We start from the raw sequence: 19,356 nt of genomic DNA, 5'->3' as shown, positions 1-19,356 counted from the left end.
AAGAATAAAAAAGAAACACATTATGAGCTAGCAACCTGAAAACATAAAAAAGAAGGTAAAGAGAGCAAGGAACGAGGAACCTCGGGGGTGGTTCTTATAAATCACAACGGCCAAATTTACGAGAACGCTAGAAATGATTCGGTAATTTATTAGTGGATATATCGATTAATCAACATTTCAACAATGGTAATCATCTCTATTTTAAACAAGAATCCACACTCAGAATCAGGTATAATCAATGTTTAAACTATTCAACTCACAACGACGAAGAGAGGTTAGGTTGAGGCCACGCGGTCGATAGTACAAATTTTATCGGGATAAAAGGAAACCAAAAAAAAGGAAAACCAATACACACTGACTCGACCTACCAACGATATCCCAAAAATGAAATAATCAGATAACAAAGGGGCCAGCGAGACAATGAGTAGGGCTGGAGTAAATTCGGTAAGGTCATGCGTTGCTTAGCGATTAAATGAAAGATCACCTTGGACATCCTTCAAGGTGTGCCTAGATCTCGGTACAATTGAAAATATTTCCTAATCGTCCGGTTTCAAGCGTGAGCCCAAGCAGAGTATGATTCGACGTTTCTGATTAAGATTCCTAGTCAAATTCGACTCTAGATTCTTCGTCCGGAAGTAATTAACATTCGTGAGGAAAACTCAACTTGTCCCAACACTCGAAAACCAAAAATGAAAGTCACAGGTTCTGTGTAACGCGCAAGACTGTCAACTCGCAGCGTGCTCGCGTCTGGGCGCGTTCAGAAACCCTCAAATCGCAGCGCAAGTACCGGAGAATCTCGGAACCAAGCAATTCGTATGCAACTAAAAGTCAATTTTACAGCGAGATTCTAAATGCATTACAAAATAACGGCACAATTAACGTAATTTCTTAGTGCTAAGTGAGTTTCTAGGGTTTTAAGAACTTAACGGCATACAAGTTGCGTGGGACTTGAAACATGTCAAATTTCCAGAATTCGAGCAATTGGCGGCAAAATTTAAAATGACTACGAGATTAATGTGAATTTTACATACTGTACGCTAAATAAGATTAATCAAAAGTTAAAAATAATTTAAGACTACATTTGGATTTTTAACGGTTACTGAGGAATCTTTGACTTATTTCAAGAATTTATGTTTCACTGAGCACAGAAACTGACAAAACCCAAATTACGGCGTTACTATGGGGAAGAATTAAGAACTAAAATTAATTGTTAAATAGAAGTAAACTTGATTTCCGTGACAGTTTTCGTGAGGTTTTGACATACCTATGGAAAGTATTATTAAGACGAGGCTTTTATACGCTAAATCCTAAAACTGAAATCGGAATAAAAGTTTTCGTGCCTAAGTGCAGCGTGTCTAGTGGAGGAACAGTGAATCAATCTATAGTAACCAAAATATAAACCATTTTTAATAATGTAGTACAACGGATGTGAAAAAATCTGAGAAATGTCACTCTAACTCTAGAGCCCAAGCTTCATGTATCTTTAGTAGACGAAAGCTTTATGAATCTTAAAAGCTTACCAGCGTGAGTTTCGTGCGGGAAAGTTCAAATCAAATGTGAGCAGAATATCACGTTAAAATAAAATAACTATCTTTACAGATCCATGTCCATAAATCTATGACCTAAGTGAATAAGTCTAAAGCTATATACACGTTAATTACCGCTGGCACGTCAATAACCTAACCACGACTTGAACTTCCCAGTGTCTTACACTGCAGCGCGCCACGTAAAGAGACCCAACTAAACAAAACTATATGCAATTTCGATGATAAATGACATGTTCTAAGACGCAAATGTATTAGCACCATCCTGGTTTTCACGTGGATTATGAATTTCAATTTTACAATTTTCGTTACTCGGTGGTCTCTCGTTGCACAGTCGAATCTTGAAGTTAAACTCCAATCTGTTCAAAAAATACGCGGTTTGAGGTCATGAAAAAATGTACTTTATTTGGAAGTTACACGTCTGGGTCTGCTTCAAAATACTCTCCTCCACAACGCACCCACTTACCCTAACGGTGTTTCCACTTGTTGAAACAGTCCTGGTATGCTTCTTTTGTGGTGGCTTTCAGCTCCTTCGTCGCATTTGCTTTAATCTCTGAAATCGTCTCCAATCTTCTTTCTTTAAGGGTTTTTTTTTAGTTTTGGGAATATGAAAAAGTCACAAGGAGCAAGGTTAGGTGAGTATGGGGGGTGGGGAAGAACAGTAATCGAGTGTTTGGCCAAAAATTGACGAGTTCTGAGTGCTGAGCGAGCTGGAGCGTGGCACAAATTTCACAGTGACGTGGTGCATCTTCAATTTTTCGGTCAAAATCTCATTACAAGATCCAGCTGATATCCCACACTCTTTGGCAAGCTCCGTAATGGTCAGACGTCGATTTTCGCCCACTAGAGTGTTGATTTTGTCAACATGTGGGTCGTTAGTTGACGTTGAAGGACGCTCAGGGCGCTCATCATCGTCAATCGACTGTAGGCCACCCGTGAAACGTCCATGCCACTTGAAACATGCAGTACGCTTCATGGCAACATCACCGTAGGCCGTGTTGAGCATATTAAATGTTTCAGTTGCAGATTTCCCGAGTTTCACACAAAATTTTACAGCAATTCGTTGGTCTTGCAGACTGTCCATTTTACAATCCGATAAACAAAAAAACACTCTTTACTTAAAACCGTGAAGCTTCTCAACAAACGAAGATATCTGCGACTGGAATACCGCGTTTTAAACAGCTGATCTGTACGAAAATATGATGATCGATAGATTTGAAAAAAGAAGGGCATTAAGGAAGATATATCTAGGTGTTGAAAAAAAACAATGCAGTTACTCCAAAATTCTACAGATTACATAAGTTTCATACGAAAAAATGCTATAATAGCAGTCACTTCTTCTCCTAGTTCTGCATTACTGTCATCATCTAAGTAGGGTAGTCTACACATTACACAAATTATTAGAAAAAGTAATACTTTTATCAAAAACAGTTGGGATCCTATTGACAAAATAAAAACTTGTAACATATCAAATAAGTACGAATTGGCCTCACTCGATATAAAACCTCTTATTACTAATATTCCTAAAGATTTGGTTGTAAAAAACATAATATTAAATTTGCATAAAATGAAAAATGCGACAACATTACCCGTTGAGTAATATTTAGAACTTATTGAATGTTGCATTGATAATTTCTATTGCAGTTGGAAAAATGTATTTTTTAAAACGAAATTTGGTACACCTATGATCCATTTTATCTCGTGCAATTAAGAAACTAGTTATTGAAAAACTGGTACAAGATGTATTGAAAAGTCTGCCTCTTGATTATATTTTTTTCACGTATGTACACTGTATCTCACATGCGTATATTAAGATAATATTATTAAACTCTTAGAGACTTTTAATACATATCATCCCAGAAGCAATTTTACTATCGAAATCAAAAATCTTGATAGACTTAATTTCTTGGACTTTACCATCATCAAGAGTAAACAACAAACTGATTACAACTTGGTAACACAAACATAAAAGAACGCATAAATTACTGTTAAAAAGATGCAACAGGTAATGCATTGGTTGATCACTCACATGTTTATGATCACTAGTTTTTATTTTCAAATACTAAAATTTTAAGTCATTAAAGACACTGCAAAAAGAGAAATTTTAAGGAAATGTTGTATATAGTCAAGAATTCAAACTCTGTTTTCAAAAGATCCGGTGTTGAATTTTCAAGTATAATCTACAATTCTTATTTTATCAACGAAAACTTGTTAATTTAAAAGCTAAAAATATACAAATAGCTTTTAAGATTTGAAACCTGCAGAGGCTCCACGTCGTGGAGAGAAATCTAGTTTTAAATAAAGTAACAGATAAGTAGATCGAAAAAACAGCACCTGCCATATCAAAGAGTTAAATTCTTAAGAAAAAAGTTAATTTTCTTCCAAATATTTCAATTTTTTAGCGAAACATTTTCATTTTTCAGCTTGAAAAAAAATAGAAATCGAATAGCGAAATTTTCTGCATAAGATAAATTTTGAACCCAAATTAGGATTCTTCAATCAAACACCTAAATTTTTAAGAAAGTAGGTCTACTTTGAAGAAAGTAGTTACATTTTCCACAAAATATAACAAACTTTCAAAAAAAGAAGGGTAAGGTTGAAGTATAGGAAAACGGTGAAAAAAGGATTGATTAAGAGCGAAGAGCTTAGGATCGTTTGAGGCGTAGATATAGAGTCAAGCATGAAAAATTCCCAACATTTTCAGATCTCCAGATATTGTTTTTTAGAGAAGATTGAGAAATAAGAAGACAGAATGAGACATAGCTGCTGAAGATCCAATGAAAGAGAAAATATTAAAGAAACCCGCGTAATTATATTAGAAGTAATAGGGATAAATGAAGAAAAGCAGGAAAAACGGGAGAGGAACTAACGAAAGAAATTAGACAGAAAATTACCAAACTTATAAGACAAACGAGGAAATAGAAATAAGTCAGAGAAAAACTACAGAAAATGATTTAGACGTTGGAACAAAGACGAGAGAAGCATGAGGATACATAGTGATAAAGTATCTATGATTATAAGGAAAAGAGCTGAAGGAAGGAGTGGAAGAAGTGCTAAAAAAGATTGATGCTAAGGTGCAGGTAGAGAGAGAGTAAGGAGTTTGAGAAGGGAAGAGCAAAGATAATGGTACACGTGAAGCTAAAGAAATAAGAAAATAAGAGGCAATTGATTAAAGTAACGAGGGTGTTATATATAAGCTAGGAGATAATAGTGAATGATTTTGACATGGGTTCAAACGATGATACAGTATAAGTTAAGAAAAATAGCAAAAGAGGAAAGAAGAAATAAAAAAAAACAAAGGTTAGTTATGAAAGAATACAATTAGTAGGTGTATGAATATTGGGATAGGGACAAAGAAAAGGAAAGAGTTAGAAAAAAATAAGGTGTCGAGAAAGTAAAAGAGAAAGAAACTTAAGGTAAAGAAATCAGAAACAGTAGGAAGCAAAAAGAGACGAGAAAAAAATGTAGTAAAGACTAAAGGGAATGGTATTGGTATATAGCGGGTTTGGAAAAAAACGTTAACAAATTTTAGGGAAATTTTAAACAACGGGATGAAGCAGAAATAATGTTCGAAATGGTACGTTCAAAATTCGAAGGTGAAGAATACACAGCACTGAACAATAAAAGGAATAGTGACTGTGATGTGCAAGAGAAGTCAGAGGAGAGGAGGGAACTGATAAAAGATTAGAAGGAAATTTTAATGCGAGAACTGGATGCAGGGGAGGAGAGCGTAGTGTAGTAGTAGTGGAGAGTTAGGAAGAAAATGCAAGGACAAGGCACTGAATGGGGATACAAAAAAATTGTTGAAGAGTTTAGAAAAATGACATGGCTTATCCTAACCTGAAAGTTATATGCAGTTGAAGAAGAGGAATGTACACCTTGTTTCAGGAGAAAAAGGGGAAACGGTAATTTATTATGCAGTAATGGACGACGAGGTAGAAAAGAAGGTAAAGAAGGTAAAGAAAATGGAGGTAAGTAGTTAGACAGATTAGGATCACTTTACCATTTTATTGAAATTAGAAGGAGAAAAAAGTAATAACAAACAGTTCCATTTTGCAGCCAAACTATCAAAATATTTGAAAAATGAAATTACCACAATTGCGCGCTTAAAAAAGACCTTAAAATTTGTTTTAAACACTTTATATGTAACACATAGTTTTCCTTGTATTTGTAGAAAACTGAATTGAAAAAAAAAGAAATTAAATTTGTTGTAAAACCTCTATTAAATTGTAAGAAAAAATTGTTAAGAAATTGTATTTAGCCCTTTAGATTATATGATTAAAATGTGACATCTAACAACTCATAATTGTAGAAGAAAAGTTGTCATTAGTAATAATTGGACTGAAAATCAAGCCACAGGAAGGGCCTTGACGCTTATGTTTTACCGGTACCACGCCGTTAGTCATGCCTGTATTCTACCAGTACCGCGCCAGTATTAAACTCTGCCCGGCTTTATATTAACATATTTTAAATGTTAATATTTGTTATAAAACTGTATTATTTCCACATACAAATTCTTCAAAACTTGAAGGTTCGTATTAGTATCGAGATAAAGGACAATTTAAATAAAAATTGTTTTTGATAAATTCATCAGCGAAAGTTTTTTAACTATCATATAAAAAATATCTATTTTTGTAATCACTTACAAAATTAATAAATCTTTGTTTATGAAATCTAGAGAAATAGGACAATTCTTGTTCTTATTTTTTACTGATTTTAAAGATTGCTAGATGTCTTGCACACGCTTATCAATGTATTTAAAAAATAACAATCCAAACACTTAATAAATTCGTACAATATAAGAAGGTATTGGTTTTATGCGAAGAATGAACTTCGCCAATTCTAGCAAATCTCACCGTTTTGAGGCCGCCTGAATTAGAAAAATAGTAGATTATGTACCTAGGTAGTAAAATTGAACTTAATACTAGGATACAAAATGTAACGTCCAAGCCAAAGGCGAGGTTGTTAGAAGTCTAAAATCCACTTTGTAGTTAAACGTAATTGTAAAATGAATGATTCTCATTCTTTTCGTTTTTTAACTTTTTATTTACTTTTCACCTAATTCTTTGTCCCTGATGTCATATTACGTGATGCTCGTCGTAGTACAATAAATTGATATTTTACTGCCGCTCCGCGGGCAGATAAGGTGCGATTGTTCTGCGCATTACAGATAAGTTGTTTTTAGGTCAATGTCTGTTTGTTTTTGTCGTCGTTGTCCTTACTGTTGTTGTAGTCTGTAAACACGGTAGCATTTAAAGAGAAAGATACGAAATAATAATGAAAAATTCCACTCAACGGTCCCTTTTGATTTTTTAAAATAATAATAACTTTGCATAATGAACAATAGAAATCATTTTTGTTCATTAAGTGCCCATGCGCGGCCACATAATAAGTTACAGGTATCGAAAGGCGAAGATTGATTAACCTAAAAATGATCAATTAGAAACAAAATTTATAGAGAATATTTGCTAAAAATACGACTAATTTTTCACCATTCAACTATAATTTTAAACGAAATAGATACATTTGCTAATAAAGAGAGGAATTGGGAACTAAAATGATGAATCTTTAATCAATAAGAACTTTTTTCCATAAAGTAGTTCAGCTATTAACCAAGTACTTACTTTTTTACACAAAAAATGAAGGTTCGGCAAAAAACATAATGAATAATAATTTATTAAAACAGAAATTTTATTTTAAATTAAGAAGAGTTGAATTTATCACATTGGAACCCTCGTTTTGTTTTAAAAAATTCCAAATTATAATTTGAAATCAGTTGACAAAAATCTCTATAATTTTTTTTTTCGGAAACAAAATTTTTATTGTGACAAATTATAGCCTAAACAATAAGAATGCTGATTATCAATTTTAGCTTTAATGTCTGAAACCCCCTTAACAGTGAATTTTATTTCGATTTGATAGTTTTTTTTAATTCTCTTTTCGGCATATTGGACCCACCATGTTTTATAATTTGTATTTTAATGTTGATGATTGAGAAAATCCAGATAAACAAATACTAAATAATTTTCATTTTGATGCATTAAAAATTGAGTGGCACTAAATTGTTTATGAGATTGAATACTTATTTATTACTAAGAGCCGTCGAATTAAAATAATATCATCTATCAAGCTTTACTTAAGATTTCAGTTACACTACCGGCGGAAATTATCTAGACACGCCTGCATCCATCAATAGTTAAATTCGACGTAGGGTTATTAAAAAAAATTAAAAAGTAGAACAATATGGAGCACACTGTTGAACATTTATTTACATTCGCTGTTCAGCAGCCTCGCCATTGATTATTTACATACCCCGGAAGAAAAGCTCCCTGAATTGTATCTTCATTAAATTTATAAGTACACAATCTGACATTATAAGGAAAAGTAGCTCCTTCAACATTATCAACAAATAGCGGTGGTCGCACATTTCCAGTTGCGAGCTCAACTGACTGCGGTATAGGCCCATCATCTCCATGTCCTACGAATAGCCTGTAGTAGTATTTGGCGTAAACAATAAACCACATCGTATCAGTAGGTTCCATAATGTCTGAATCTTTAAAAGAAATGAAAGATTTGTGAATTAAAAAACAATGGAAAATTAATAGTTAAAGGATTTCAAAGAATTTTGAAGTACTGAACATTTTTTTCAATATTTCAAGTTATCTTGGGATTTTCAACATTTTTTCAAATTTTAAGGTATTTCACATGATTTCAATAAATTTTCAATAGTTTCAAAAAGTTTTGATATTTTGTAATACACTGCAGTCCCGCGAGAAAAGTTCCCATTGTAGAAAAAAAGAGAGTGACGCTACTTGATCAGCGGAGCAAATCCACAAGAACACAGGATTGTATGAAAAAAGCCAGGCATTACGAAAATGTTGAAGCGAAACAAAAGGGAGCGTATATCTTTCAGAAAAAAATATATGCTTTTAAACTAAGAAAAATCAGAAAATTTACAAATCTTTAGAAAAAAAATCCGGAAAAAATATGTCCAAATTCAATCTTAAAGGCTGCAAGAATAATTATTTGAATTGTTATTTTTTTCAAATGGTAGTGCATTGCTTCTTACAATACATAATTCGATAATCTGTTAATTTAAAAATTGTCCATTTTTAGTTTTAAGCTGACATCTCTAAATTTAAGAATTTCAAGATACAGAATTGAAGGCTTAAACAATTAAAAAATTAAAGGCGTTGGAAGTTCAAAATTTTGTTTTCAAACCTTTATCTTTCACCATTTATTGTTTATTAAAATATTCAGAGTTACTGAAAAAAATTTTAAAATAATTTTCAATGGGATAGAATTTAAAACAGCTTCCAGATTTCTTAATATTTGGAAATAAGGTTTTAAAGCGAAGTATTTGCGAAGTATTTAGTTAAAAATAATTAATTTTTCAATTTGCAATGTTTACAGCTTAAACTTGTGAAAATTTACAAGATTTTGAAACATTGAAAGTTCATTGATTGATTTTTTAATTTATATCATTGAAAATACTTAACTGGATTTATATTTTTTAAATTTAATTTCAATTTTTGCACTTTATAATTGATAAAAGTATGAAATCCCAAATTTGCAGATGATCTGCATCTCATTTCAACTTGATAATAGAAAAGTGTTACTACTTCCCATTTCATACGTGTAAATTATTGAACATTCGATCACAAAGTATTTTATTAAAAAAACCTTAAAACGTTATTCCAAAAGGTTTAAAAATCAATATTTCCAATTTAAATCCTTCAATTTTTAGTTTGTTTCTTGTTTACTTCAAATTCAAAAATGCGTAGCCTTAAAGTTTTAATTTTTAATTTTATTTTCCATCCAAAAAAAATTGCCAAACAAGAAAGATCCTAGAAAAAACAGGGGATTTTTTTCGGCTTAAAATTGCCACTTTGATATATGTATGTAAAAACTTAAGAATCAGTACTTTTATAAAGTAGGATTTTGGAGCAGAGAGTTATCGGGCATTACACTATTCTTTGAATACACTATTAGATAACATGATTTTAATCAATATAATCAATATAATCAATATAAAATAATTAAAAATGTGTGTGTTTAGGGAATACTTTTTTGACTTGTTTTAAATTTCTTTACACGAAGGATGGAATAGACTGAGCATTGGCAACAATATATTAAGTCAATTATATATGGCCTCTTACTTATCTGTTTCGGTGCTCTAACTCCCAAAATCGTTCCATTTTGCCACAAATATACGACCGTTTTATAGTTTCTTTTTAATCTATCTAGACGGACTAGATAATTGTGATGTTTGTAAAAATTAGGGCCATAAGCACGAGTCATACCCTTAAACTCAGCTTGTTCTACTTCTATTTCAAATCTTCCTTGGCGTAGCCACAAAAAAACTGTTTTTTCCATATACTCGACATGATCATCGTGTCCGCGTTGAAGAGGATCTACTCTAGTTTCTCCCGGACGAAATGCCGCTCTCCTCCCCGCCCCAGGTGGGCGTCCGGCCCCCACACGGGGCCCCCCGCGCCCGGGCCCAAGCCCCCCGCGACCGCGGTGGCGTACTTTGCCAGGACGTGTACCTTGATTATCAGCTACATTCAGATCTGTAATGAGAAAACAAAGAATTATAATGAGAAACGAATTAAATATCAATCTCAAAATTATGAATACATATAGTCTAAATTCCTTCTATTACTTGTATTTTCAAATCTCTGCTATTCCCTGAATTAGCTGAATTCCTTCAATTCGAGCGATTTTCGGAATTTTAAGAAGTCTCTGAGTTCGCAAGATTTCACAATAATATAAAGAATTGATATGGATTCAGAAGGGAATTTAGAAACTTTTCTGATCGAAATGGTTTAGCTAGCCCAGCTAGATGTTTAGCTGGTTTTCGTATTGTAAGAAACTGTAGCTGCTTTGATTAAGTATCTAGCTGTTTTATCTCAATTATGCTATCTAGAAAGTTTGCCTAGATAAATTAGCTAGATAATTTCTAGATAGCAAAATTAGGTAAGCCCGCTAGTGATTTAGGTAGCACAGCTATTTTTGCCACCAAAGAAAAGCCAATAAAATGTCTATCTGGGCCATCTATACCATTTTTTCAGTACGAATTGGTAACAAATTTTAAAGATTTATTTTCTTTCTGGAAACAAACCTAAAAACGGTCAACTGTGAATTTTAGTTTCGGTTCGTAATTTTTTCTATTTCAAGATAATTTTCTGAGTATTAATTTAAAAAAGCTGAATAGCTTTTTCTTTTCGCTCTAGAAAAGAGTATTTCAAATATTTCAAAATAATAAATTAATTAATTACCAAGTCTTATTTTCATGCACCGAAACTTTGACAAAAATGTATCATATTGTTAGAAAAATTTAGTTTCATATTTCGAAAAAGCTCTAACCTTTTAAATTTTGTTATAAACTAAAGATTTAACTAAAATAGTTCGCAAATATATTTTTTATATTCTAAATATACTCTGATTTTTTTAATTTTAAGTTTATTAAATGCTCAAATATTGTAATTTAAAACCTTCTATTATATTCGTGACCAAAAAATTTAGCTGTTTCAGTGGAAAATTCTACCATTCGTTTGAAAATATAATTATTTTGTTCGCATTTAAGTTCGCTTCCTACAGACGCGTGTGTTTGATAAAAAGCTCATTCTTTTCTTTTTTTGAAAACCTTACTATTATATTTCTGAAAATCCTACAATTTTGTTAAAAAATATCATTTTTACTTGAAAATTCAACTGCTTTCTTAAAAATTTATATTTTTGGATAGGAAATTGTTTCTGTTAAATTTTTAATGCGAAAGATAGATGGTTGTGTTAAAAATAGAATAACGTTTGACGAAATAGTTGAATTTTTTATCAAAGGAGAGTAATTTATAACCCAGAATTTAACAGTAGAATTTTCGAATTAAAGGGCGAATTTTTTAAAGGAAAGTTTGAACTTTTTGTGGAAAAAGATTGATATTTGATAAAACTGTTCTATGTTTGACTAAAAGGATGAGCTTTTAGGAAAACAGTTTAAAATTCTATAATATTTTTCAGCGGTAAAGATTCTAGGCTAACGCCTGGTTTTCCAAACTTGTGCTGTTTTAGATTTTCCCTCAATTGAAATATGTATGTATTTTCAGTTAAAAATGATGTATAATTAACAAACATCGATTTTTTAATCAAAAAGTTATATTAGCAAGCAAAGAGATAAGTCTTTCTTATTCGAACATTTTTTAACAAAATCGTTAAATTTTATAAAAATAAATGAATTTGAAACTAAAATAATGATTCTTTAATTGAAATAGTTTTACATATAGTTAAATACTAAATTTTTAACGTGAATGATGAATATTCAACTGGAATAGTTGTATTTTCAATTAATAAATAAATGGTTAATCAAAATTAGTAATCTTTAACTGGAACAGTTTTAGTTTCAGTTAAAAAATTAATTTACAACAAGAAAGAAATCAAGTTTAAAAAAAATTAGAAAATAATTACTAAATATTGAATTGGAAGAGTTATACAAAAAAAATGAGGTATCAACAGAACAAATGAAGTTTCAAATAATATGATGAACTTTTAACGTGAATAGTCATACTTTCAGTTAAAAATAATTAAATTTCAATATGAACTGATATATACAGTCAAATCTAATTAAGCCTCCTTTTTTCCCATTTGGGTTTTCCATATATATAAATACTTGCGAGATTATCATAGTTAATTGTAAAATACACTCGGACTCCGAACGCACGAGGTCAAAGTTCCAAGAGTTCCACAGACACGAGCGTCCCAATTCCACAGTTTCGCGTGGAATTATCTTCCCTGTACCCCCACCGTTCCCGAAAGTCGCGCGCAAGTGTGCCTGTATACATTCTCACACATAACCCCTGAAATTTATATATTGAAGGAGTGGGAGCCCCTTTCAAGGTCGCGTGTTTTAAAATCAAGATTCTCGCGCCTCTAGTACGTTCGGCGTTCGAGTGTATCTAAAGAAGAGAACAGTATATGGATTTTGTTTTTAATGTTTTCAAACGTGTTATTTGCATCTCATAATAGAAGTTAGGTACTTTTTATTTCAGGTATGTCCATTTTCTAGAGGAGATAAATGTTTTTCTTAAATTAAGGTGACTACAGGAAGGTTATTTTTGTCCAGTTACGCAACTGATACATGTTACTTAAAAAAAATTACTTACCAATTGCATATTGACGGCTTGATCCTCCAAATGCACTTGAAGAGCCTTCTTCACTCGGGCGACCAGGCCTCATCTGATGGGGAGCAAATCCAGTTTGATAATCTGCTGTTTGGTTGTCTGATGAAATTAATTCAGTAAGAACAATTAAAAATAAATGAATTTTCAATTTTAAATAGTAACTAATTCTAACTAGCTATTTTAGGGTAATTTGTTTCGACTTTTATTTTTACAGTTTGTATCGCCTTGTCGAAATCTAATTATCGACAGTCAGCGAAGAACATCGAGTATTGCAGAAGACTTGAACATTTAACTTTGTTATTTGTGGCTTTGTCATTCAAAACTTGTGGCATTTTACAAACCGGAACCTCGGAAATGAAAACTTAATATTAATTTGTCCTAAAACCCAAATTTATTTATTATGCAAACTATCAAATTTTTTTGGAGCAAGACTATTGCTGTAGTTCCCGATGGGCTTATTGATCAATTTTCAATTATTGCTCTTATTCGGATTTGTATTCTTTTTGTGTTACATATTTGTGTTGATTAATTTTCAAAATTGTATACAATTCTACAACACGGCTTTTATTCTTTAGGAAAAATTCCGAATCGTCGTGCAAAAGATAAAGCTTAATTTATTTCAATGGAAAATTGCATATGAAGTCTGGTTTGCATTTAAATTAAATCGACCAGATTTGTTCATTGCAAACTTAATTAACGGTATGATTATTTATCAGGGTGTCTAGTGACTTTGAAAACCTGGAAATCTCCTTGAGCTTTCACGCAAACCTTGAATTTCAATTATTCTTTTTTTTTATATTTTAAAACAGTAATTTTATAGAATTGTGAACAGTAATTTAAATTTTTAGTCTAGTATGAAATAAACATCTCGTTTAGAAATAATCTTTCTTCGGAAAATTCCTTCAATCGTCAAGAAATTATTTATCTTTTGTTTATTACATAATGGATAAAGATATTTCAAGGTACTTTTTGCTTGAGACATTCAACTTGTAAATTACAAAAATTATTCGTTTAATATGTCGATGTTAATTCAGCTTCAGAATTAGAAAAATGGATACAGCACACCAGATTTCAAAAATTTGAAACGATTTCAAGAGTTTTAAACATTTCAAAAAGATTTAGAACATTTCACAAAGATATTGAGACTTACAAAAGTGTTTAAATATTTAAAAAAGATTATATTAAACCACATTTCTAAGATTTCAAAACATTTCAAAGATTTAAAACAATTTCCAAAAATTTTTAAAAGATATCAAAGATTTCACTAAGATTTGTAATAATTCAGATCATTCCAACGAATTCACGAAGATTTCACAATGATCTCGAGATATTCAAAGGTTTAAATAAGATTTGTAATAATTTAAATAATTCCAACCAATTCACAAAGATTTCGCACATTGGACAAAGATTAAAGAAAGATTAAAGAAAAATGTCAAAGATTTTATAAATATATTTAAAAAATTAACATAGTTTTTGTAGATTTCAAAGCTTTCGAGGACTTAAAAGATTTCAACAAGAGAGGACACCAGATTTCAAAGATTTAAAAACATTTCAAACATTTTAAACGATATCTAACTTCTTTAAAAGATTTCAAAAGTTTTCAAATATTCCAGTGATTTTAAACGATTAAAACAAGTTTCACAAAGATTTCACAAATATTTTAAATATTCCAGTGATTTCAAAAGAATACAAAAGACTCAGAGAAGATTTCGCCATTTCTTTACAGAATACATGAGGATTTCAAAATAATTTTAAAAGATTGCAGGAATTTTAAAACATTTCAAAGATTTTAAGCGATTTCAAAAGATTTCAACATATTTGAGAAGATTTCCAAAGCCCTCAATCATTTAAAAATTTTAAAGATTTTATAAAAGCTTTGAAAAACGCCAAAAGATTACTCAAAGATTTGTCCAAAATTTTAAGGTTTATTAAGGTTTTTGATATTTCGCCGAGATTTCAAAAGATTTTAAAAGATTTTAATAATTTCAAAGATATTACAAAAAGATTACAAAATATTCCTAAAGATTTCACAAAGACGACTCATGTTCGCAAAAAATTAAGAATTTGTTTATTCACGATTTGGCTTTCTATAGAAATTTTTGCCAATAAAAAATAAAATGGCTCATTTTTTATATATAATGCAAACGTTTATTTCATTATTTCATGTAAAAGAGGAGACCTGAAAAATTTTGATTTCTTGACCTGGAAAACCTGTAAAATACCCTGAATTTTGTTCCTAAGAATTCAACTATCTCATTCAACTATCCTACTTTAGGTTAATTCATTCCCTGTGGATAACTTATCCCTTCTACAATTTACCCGTAATGTATGAATTAACATATTAATTTCATTAAATTAAATGTAAAAATAAATCACAATCAATAGAAGTTTATTTGACCCAAACAATAGTTTTCATCACTAGTGTTCACAATATTACTTTTTATACAGTAAATGTAGCTGCAACAATCTTTATTGAAATTACAAAACTATCGTTAATTATTAAATTGTCATTCCCGATTTTTTTGATTGAGAAAACTCGCGACTATTTTCTTGTACCATATTATTATTAAACAACCACCAAATACACCCATAGTACCATAAACGAAAGTGTCTGAATATTTTTCGTACAAACCAGCCGATAATTTTTTAAATAAAAAATAGTTTCAATATTTACATTTATGTCTAATAAAGTTGGCGAATAGTATAAGTTCGACTAATTTGAATTGTAAAAATGTACATATTATAATGAAATTGCATATTTTTAGAATTTTTCTCAATTTATTCAAGAAATAAAAAAAGACCTGATTGGTCATAAATTATATTAAATTCCCATTAATTCTCATAAAGTTTTAGAAAATTTGTAAATTTGTTGGAAAAAAAAATGTATAGAAATACTTTTTTGTTTTTGTGAAAACATTGTTTTGCAAGTTTTTTTTCGAAGAAAAAAGGTACAGCATCTTATCTAGAAAAAAAGCGAAACTATTTTTCTATAAGAATATGTTTTCGTCTTTAAGTTAAAATTCGAGACTTGTTTCAAAGTTCTTCATGGAACAAAGATTTTTGGTATTTTCCCTAAATCACAGAAATTTTTTTGTACTTTAAAAAATTATTATATACTCACGAGCACGAGTCTGGTGTTCTTGTATTGTCGGCCCTGCTGGTGAGTCAGTGTTTCTTAATCGTGATGGACGTATATCTGTAAAATTTCGTATAAGGATTTTTATTTATGAATTTTTTAACAAATCCATAAATTTGCTTTTTGCTAATACTAAAGATAGCTCAAATGTAATCCGAAAGTCAGTTCATATAAATTAATGTCCCAAATTTTGATAAAGTGAATGTGGCTTAAATAATGACACGCCCTGTTTTGTGTATTTGCATCTCATACTAGAAGTTAGGTAGATTTTATTTCAGGTATGCCCATTTTCTAGAGAAGTTAAAATTTTTTTTTAAATAAAGGTGACTACAGAAAGATTTTTTTGTAGAATTACGCAACTGCTACACGTTACTTAAAAAAAAAAATTACCTACCAATTGCATATTGATGGCTTGGTCCTCCAAATGCACTTGAAGAGCCTTCTTCACTCTGGCGACCAGGCCTTGTCTGATGCGGAACAAATCCAGTTTGATAATCTGCTGTTTGGTTGACTGATGAAAATAATTCAGTGAGAACCATTAAAAATTAATTAATTTTTAATTTCGAATACCAACGTTGCCAATTTTGCAACGCACAACATTTAATCATGAGCGAAAAATTAATAGATGTCTGGCACTTTAGGAATAACACGATGCTCCACCGCTCGATACGTTAATATTTTCATTCATTATTCCAGGGTAATTTGTTTTGACTTTTATTTTTACAGTTTGTATCGCCTTCTCAAAATCTAATTCATCGATAGTCAGCGAAGAACATCGAGAATCGAAGAAGACTTAAATATTTAACTTTGTCATTTGTGGTCTTGTCACTCAACACTTGTGGCATTTTACAAACCTGACCCTCGGAAATGAAAACCCAATATTAATTGGTCCTAAAACCCAAATTTATTTATTATGCACAATATTAAATTTTGTTGGAGAAAGATTATTTCTGTAGTTCCCGATGGGCTCATTGATCGATTTTCAATTATTGCTCCTATTTGGATTTGTAGTTTTTTTTTGTTACATATTTACGTTCATCAATTAAAAAAATTGTATACAATTATACAACACGGATTTTGTACTTTAGGAAAAATTCCGAATCCTTGTGCAAAAGATAAAATTTGATTTATTTCGATGGAACATTGCATACTACATCCGATTTGTATTTAAATTAAATCAACCAGATTTGTTAATTGCTAGCTTAATTAACGGTATGATCATTTATCAGGGTGTCTAGTGACTTTGAAAACCGGGAAATCTCCTTGAGCTTTCACGCAAACCTTGCATTTTAATTATTCTTTTTTTTATAATTTAAAATAGTAATTTTATAGAAATGCGAAAAGTAATTTAATTTTTTTAGTCTATTATGAAATAAACATCTCGTTTAGAAAAAATCTTTTTTCGGAAAATTTTTTCATTTGTCAAAATATAATTTATCTTTTGTTCATTACATAATGAATATAGATATTTCATGGTAATTTTTGTTGAGGTATTCAACTTATAGATTAAAAACATTATTAGTTTAAAATGTCGATGTTAACTCAGCTTCAGAATTAGAAAAATGAATGCAGCAGACCAGATTTCAAAAATTTGAAACGATTTCAAGAGATTTTAAAATATTTTAGAAGATTTCAAAATATTTTACAAACATTTCAAGGATTTCAAATATTCAAAAAAGACATGTACACAACATTAAAAAGGCTTCACCAAAATTCCCCAAGGATTTCGAAAATTTTACAAAGATTTTAAAACTTAAAAAAGGGTTTAAATATTTTGAAAAAGGTATATTAAACCACATTTCTAAGATTTCAAAACATTTCAAAGATTTAAAACAATTTCCAAAATTTTTTAGAAGATATCAAAAAATTTCACTAAGATTTGTAATAATTTAAATAATTCCAACGAATTCACAAAGATTTCACAATGATTTTGAGATATTTAAAGATTTGACTAAGATTTGTGATAATTTAAATAATTCGAACGAATTTACAAAGATTTCTCACATTGCACAAAGATTTTTAAACTTTCAAAAGATTTCAAATAACTTCAAAATTTTTCAGGAGAGTTCAAAATATTTCACAAAAGTTTCAAAGATTTCTTAAAATATTCATAAAGATTTTTAAAAAATACGAGAATTTCAGAGATTTCAACAAGGGCACAGTACAATATATTTCAAGGATTTCAAAACATTTAAAAGATTTTTTATGACTTTAAAAGATTTCAACAAATTTGAGAAGATTTCAAAGATTTTAATAATTCCAAAAAAGCAGAAAAGATGTTATGTACAAATGTTAAAGAAAAGTGTCAAAGATTTTATAAAGATTTTTGAAAAATTAACACAGTTTTTGTAGATTTAAAAGCTTTCAAGGACTTATAAGATTTCAACAAGGGAGTACACCAGATTTTAAAGACTTAAAAACATTTCAAACATTTTCAACGCTATCTAACTTTTTTATAAGATTTCAAAAGTTTTCAAATATTCCAGTGATTTCAAACGATTAAAACAAATTTCGGAAAGATTTCACAAATATTTTAATTATTCCAGTGATTTCAAAATAACATTTCAACATTTTTGTTTTTTTAAGTTGAAGTACTGCGTTTTTTTCATATGCGAATTTGAAGTTCTTGATTCTAGTATACCCGAAGGTTTTTGCTGCGCTGAATCCGAATCCGACCTCAGAAAAATTCCATCACCCTCAGTTTTCGAGATATTGTAACCTAAATGTGCAAAAAACACCGTTTTTTGCTATATTTGAGGTTACATAGCATCTTGAATAAATTTTTTTTCAAAAACGGGCGAAAGCACCACAAAGGAGCACCCTTGCCCTCTGAAATTCATTTTTCAGATTCAAGATAGTTTTTTTTTCATCGATATATCATTGATTGAAGTTAAGTATTTTCGCAGTTTCGTAACAACGTTAAAACACCCTATATAGCATATGTGAGGCTATAAGCCCAATTTATAAGTGATCGTATTCGATCGAAAAAATCTATATATAGGTTTTTGAGGTTGCTCATTAAGAATATGAAGTCAGATTTTGAAAATTTAATATGGCTGCCATTTTGGATCCGCCATTTTGAAGGGTTAGGGCGGAGTAGGTAACAAGGATCGGGGGTTAAGGAAATTGGATTGTAGGGGTTTAAGCTCAATGATACGCACGTAACCGGGTTTGGGGGTAGAGGAAATCGGGTTATGGGAGTCTCAGGTTATGGGCTCGAAAGTTACCGGGCTTGGGGGTGAAATTTTTCATATTTGAATCCGCCATATCTCGGCTATGAAAAATCTTATCAAAAAGTTAGGGATCGCATTTTGAAGGTAAAGAATAGTTCTTTACGATGCCATTGTCAGTTTGTGAAAAAAAATTTTTCGCGATGTTACGGGGCCTCGAACACATCAAAATAACGAGTTTTTGACCCTTCTAGGTTAGAATATCTCGAAAACTGAGGGTGATGGAATTTTTCTGAGGTCAGATTCGGATTCAGCGCAGCAAAAACCTTC

This window comes from Belonocnema kinseyi, chromosome 3, assembly GCF_010883055.1.
Source record: "Belonocnema kinseyi isolate 2016_QV_RU_SX_M_011 chromosome 3, B_treatae_v1, whole genome shotgun sequence".
Lineage (NCBI taxonomy): Eukaryota > Metazoa > Arthropoda > Insecta > Hymenoptera > Cynipidae > Belonocnema > Belonocnema kinseyi.
This window is presented reverse-complemented; position numbering follows the sequence as displayed.